Source organism: Hyperolius riggenbachi, chromosome 7, assembly GCF_040937935.1.
Source record: "Hyperolius riggenbachi isolate aHypRig1 chromosome 7, aHypRig1.pri, whole genome shotgun sequence".
NCBI lineage: Eukaryota > Metazoa > Chordata > Amphibia > Anura > Hyperoliidae > Hyperolius > Hyperolius riggenbachi.
In genome coordinates this window covers 259,792,793-259,798,792 of record NC_090652.1, presented here as the reverse complement: position 1 = coordinate 259,798,792, position 6,000 = coordinate 259,792,793, and positions in this window count along the sequence as shown.

The following is a 6,000-nucleotide window of genomic DNA, read 5'->3' as shown; positions in this document are numbered from 1 at the left end:
ATTACACCGGTTATCATAAGCGTCCTGTGGATGCGCGGTTCAGTCTTTAGCAAGGGATGGATGCTTACAATGACTGGTGTGGTGACATGACGGGCAGGAGGCCGGGGCATATGCATGCGACTTCGCCAGAAGTCAACAATTACCACAGTCGCCTGCGGGATCAAAAGCAAGCAGAAGAGGATGCTGGGATACCACACGGGCTTTGGGGGGGAGGGGGGCTGGTAAGTCAAAATTCCTTTTTTTGCCGCTCAGGGTCCCTTTAACTCAGCCATTTTGGTGACTATAGCTTGTATGGGTCTTTGCTATTAGCTAAAGTCGGCACAAAATTACATGTAATTACGCAAAATTACAGTTCCTGATTATGTTACAAACAATTTTGCATTGTAATTGCGAATTACCATGCAAAACTTTGATTATGGGAAAATTCGTGCTCATCACTAGATGGGACTGAATCCAATTGCCAGTTCACAAAGCGATCTGTCCTGCGCTGTTTAATTGAGACTTCATTGACACTAAAAATTGGCATAAACCTGTGTCAGTCCTGCACGAGTCTTTTTCTAATTTAAGGTTATTAAACACAATCTTGCCATTTCGATTGACAGTCCGCTATGAATCCCCAAGGCTGGCTGTATGCTTAGATTGCTGCTCCTTGCAAGCATGATGTCTGTTGGAACAGCGAGCCAGAAGCCACCGCATCCTCAGTAGGGCTTTCTTCAATAATATAATAAACAGCCGAAGGTAATAGCAGCCAGCAACCCATTTATACATTTTTAAGCTGTAAACTGCCACACAGGCACTGTGGTACGTAATCGGCATGCCTGACTCTGCAGGTTTACGGCTTGAAACTTATAAACAGTTGTTGCCTTTACCTCTTAGCTGTTTATTATTCAATAAAGGATCCTACTAAGGATCCAGCTGCTCCTGGCTTGCTTTCCTTATGATTGTGAGTTATTTGTCCCGATGGAGAAACATGAGCTGAATGGTGCTATTCTGTGATTGCCTGGCCAGTGCAGCTGCTGTGACTTGCTCTCCCTTTGGAGTACTGACTACACAGAAAATCCAGGTTTTTTTTATTTAAAGTGGACCTGAACTCTTGCACAGGACAGAAGGAAAACAGAGAGAAATGCACCCTGTGTGTATTTCGAGAGTTTAGCTCATCTAATTCCCCCTCCTCTGTGACTAATCATAGCTGTAATTTGGTCTCTCAGCTGTGCCAGCTGGCTGCCTTGGTAGAGCAGCTAATTTGTAAACACGGGATGTTAACCCTATGTCTTCTTCCATGAAAGCAGGAAGTGCACACACTGCAGATTTGTTGCAGGATTGTATCAGCTGTAACAAATAAATCGTTTTCTTTAAAAGGTAATTATACTGTTGCATATCTTTTAGAGCAGAGAGGAAGTTTTGAGTTCAGGTGCGCTTCAAAAAGGGACTTTACTGAATGATTAAAATTGCTTTTTTTCCTCTCACTGATTTACATTCTTAAATGTATCCCAGGTGGCAACATCTTTACTGCTGGCAGGTGCATCATAGGGATTGTCGGGAACATCTCCGCGGGATACCGATTTCCAAGTTTCCAATCGAATATGGGAAATCGTAATTCAGTGGAAATATCGCATTAATGCAACACGGAAATTTTAGGCCGATCACAGAGCTCAAAAGTATTGGACCAATCACAGGCTGCGGATTTTTTAGTGGAAATTTGAATACCTCGGACTTTTAGACCAGTCACAAGACTCTGTAAAACTCAGTAGTATCCAAGTCTTGTGACTAGGCTAATATTTCTGTGGTATTCTGATTTTCACTGTAAACTACAAAAATTCTCTGATTGGTCCAATACTACCAAGTATTTCCAAATTTCGAGTATTATAATTGCACTAAAAATTTACATTTTAGCCTGTTTACCAACCCCCTTGATTACCAGAAACTATTTCTAACAAACCCTTACATTGATTATAAACTATATAAAGAGACATTTCCCCATCTTACTTATTGATGTTTAGACCCCGGCATAACACAACTTTCCAAAATAACTACAGGTAACCTTGGATGACCTATACCTATATAAGACAGTAGGAACCGCTCTCTTTTCTTTCTTTCCTCCCTTTCTTTCTCACTATAGTTAGGCCTACACTCCACAGTAGGTCAAGTTGATAAGAATAAGTTTGATGCTTCTGATTACAGGATCCGACATAGATGATAAAACTTGTAAGAGTAAAAACTACGGGATCTATTATACCTAGCAAAATAGTACTCCAGGTTTAATAGCCTATCTTAAGGACCATAAAACTTTCCTGGACCCTCTATAAGGAACATTTCCTTCATATCCTTTCGAGAATAACTTTCCTCTGCTCCTGATGGATCCTGCTTCACTTCTTTAAGCAATGTTCAATTGTTATATATTTTCTCAACAAATGTACAACCTGTTCAATTATTTATATTATGAAAAGTATATGATGTACACTGGAAGTTTTTTCTTGTTGAAAATAAAAAAATTGTATAACAAAAAAAATGTTACATTTTAGGCCAATCACAGGACTCTGAAATACTTGATAGTATTGGACCAATCAGAGAATGCGGAGGTTTTCGGCAGCCTGTGATTGGTCTAAAGATTCCAAAGTACAGTATTTGGGGTTTATATGAAAAGGGCGCCTGTAAAAAAGGGCACCTGGTGGAGCCCATATATACCAATTTCGGCTACAAAAAAGGCGCCTGGTGTAGCCCATATAAACTTCGGCTACAAAAAAACTCTGGGATGTGTTAATTACTATTCCCCCTCCATGCCGCCATGGATAGTGGGGGAATGAAATAATTCGGCTTCCAGCGCTTGTAGCCCATATAAAAACTTTGGCTACAAATAAAGGCGCCTGGTGTAGCCCATATAAACTTCGGCTACGAAAAAGACGCCTGGTGTAGCCCATATCAAAACTCGGGCGCCCTTTTCTACACCTTGTAACCCAAATTTCCAGAAATAACATTGATGTCTATGGCGGCGCCCTTTTCATACAGGCAGCTCAGGCGTCCTTTTCAACCGATACCAGTATTTGGCCAATCAGAAAATTCGGTAGTGTATCAAGGGATATCCGCAAAACAATTCGTTTTTTTGTTATTATTACACATCTTTATTAATATAAATGAGAATAAAAACCTTTTCACAGATATCCGCGGAATCAGTAATCTGCATTTTTAGTAATCAGAATTTTTGTGGAATCAGAAACCGGCAGTTCCACCTATCCCTAGTACATCACTACAGAATGTTGGTGGCTGGATGGTGTAATAGTTAGTGGCTGAATAGTGTAATGGTTAGTGGCTGGATAGTGTAATGGTTAAGGGCTCTGCCTCTGACACAGGAGACCTGGGTTTGAATCTCGGCTCTGCCAGCACCTATTCAGTAGGGTAAGTCTCCCTAACACTGCTACTGCCTATAGAGCATGTCCCAATGGCGGCAGCTCTGGTGCTTTAAGTCCGCCAGGAGAAAAGTGCGATATAAATGTTCTGTGTTTGTTTGTGTGTTCAGAAGTGAGCAGAAACAAAAGGACGTCTGCATAGCCCAGTCAAAACATCACTGAGAGGGCGGGGTTACATAACAACTTCCAGCAATGCAGTTTATCCATCGAGGACGTGTTTCTGATGCTGAAACCAGCCCCAACCCCCCGTTCATACCGCCAATTACTGTTGGCCTCATTCACACAAACAAATTAACCCTTTCCTATCCATTTTAATAAAAACCCTGTGTGTGTGTGTGTGTGTGTGTGTGTGTGTGTGTGTGTGTGTGTGTGTGTGTGTGTGTGTGTGTGTGTGTGTGTGTGTGTGTGTGTGTGTGTGTGTGTGTGTGTGTGTGTGTGTGTGTGTGTGTGTGTGTGTGTGTGTGTGTGTGTGTGGGGGGGGTCATGTATGATCACGTAGATGTAGCTGCAGTAGTGACCTGGAGGGCCTGTACCTCCACACTCTACACTTGGCATTAGGGAGAAGGGATAAGGTGGGCCAGCTGCAGCTCGCAAGCTATAGCTATGCCCACTTGCACACACACCAGCGCAATTTCATTATTACATTGTGCTGCATGGTGCTGGAGAGGATCAAAGTGTTGGACTTTGTTGTGACCTAATGACACATATGCATACCTCCCAACATTTGAAGATGCGAAAGAGAGACACTTAAACCACGCCCCCTGTGCAGCCTTAAGCCACACCCCTGCTTTTGCAGGAGGGTGACAGTGGAAGGGATAAGGGTGCCAGTGGGTGGAAATGGGTGGAAAGGAGGGTGCCAGTGGGAAGGAGGAAAGTGTCAGTGGGAAGGAGTAGAGTGTCAGCGGTAAGGAGGAGTGTGTCAATGGGAAGGAGGAGGGTGTAAGTGGGCAGGGAGGAGGGTGTAAGTGGGCAGGGAGGAGGGTGCCACTGAGTGGGGACAGGGCCGGTGCTACCATAGAGGAAAAAGGGGCAATTGCCAACCGGCCCCAGAGCCTGTAGGGGCCCCCAAGGTGTCCCTCCCCCATCTTAACTGTTGCTCCTCAGAGCCTCTGCAGAGTCTTTGGCAGAGTAGCGTCTCATTTGTGCTGGTGGGCAGGTGAGACACTACACTAACATAGGCTCTGCAGGGCCCCAGGGAGGTAAATGGGGGAGGGTCAGCAGCCAGCTCAAGGGCCCAGGGGGAAAATGTAGCTGCAACAAAGGGACCCTAATGATGCTTTTTGGTCAGGAGTGTCTGTTGGGGGGCCCTCAGGCTAATTTTGCCCTAAGGCCCAATTGTTACTTGAACCGGCCCTGAGGAGGGTGCCTGTGGGTGGAGAGGTGGGTGCCAGTGGGTAAAATGGGGTTGCTAGTGGGTAGGAGGGGGTTGCCAGTGGGTGGGGAGGAAGGTGCTAGTGGGTAGGAGGGGGTTGCCAGTGGGTGGGGAGGAAGATGCTAGTGGGTAGGAGGGTGTTGCCAGCGGGCAGGGAGGAGGGTACCACTGGGTGGGGAGAAGGGTGCCACTGGATAGGAGGAGGGTGCCTTTAGGTGGGGTAATGGGTGTCAGTGGGTAGATAAACTGCTGAGACGGTATTAGCCCTACATATTAGGCTTGATCTTACAATCCCCCCCTCCCCCCGCCACAGTTGCGCCCACAATAAGGCCCAGGTGATTCCTGACCGTGTCATTCAGCTCTCTTCAGTTTCCAATCAGGCTTTCCAGTCAAGGTTATTTTGGGCTAAGCATACCGGAGAGATTAGTCTGTGATATGTCACATATGTCTGTGCCCCGAAACCCCTCCGCTTGCTGCTCTATTGAAAATGTCATTAACAGAGAGCAAATCACAGCTGGATCTGCATTTAATGACATCCTCACAGTCACTGTTGTGTTTTTACAGTGTTCCTTATGCTGGGTTAATTAAAGCTGCATTATTTTTACAACACCATATTCCACCATGCGAAAGCTGCTGCAGAACCTCTTAGGTTTAATTACAGATGTGACTGTGAAAAAGGAATGTGTTGTTGAAAAAAAAAAAAAAGTGGCTGAAATACGACTCAGTCATACGAGGCATTAAAGAGGACCTGAACTCAGACCTTTTTTTCTGCTCTAAAAGAGAAGCAACGTCATAATAACCTGTAAAGAAAAAAACATTTCTTCGTTACAGCTGATAGAAATCTTGCAATAAATCTGCAGTGTGTCTGCTTCTTGATTTCATGGAAGCAGATATAGAGTTAACATCCTGTATTTACAAATTAGCTGCTCTGCTGAGGCAGCCAGCTGACACAGCTGAAAGAATAAATTGCTGTTGTGATTAGTCACAGATGAGGGGGAATTAGAACGCTAAACCCTCTGAATACAAGGTGCATTTCTCTCTGTTTTCCTTCTGTCCTGTGCAAGAGTTCCGGTCCACTTTCAAGGGGACCTATGATGAGAAATTGTACCATTTTAAATTCATATTTTCACCTCTATATAAGATTTGCATTTGTCAGGGAATAAATGCATTGCAATTTTTTGACTTCATGTGTAGCTTTCAGTTACAATACAGTATTATAATCTG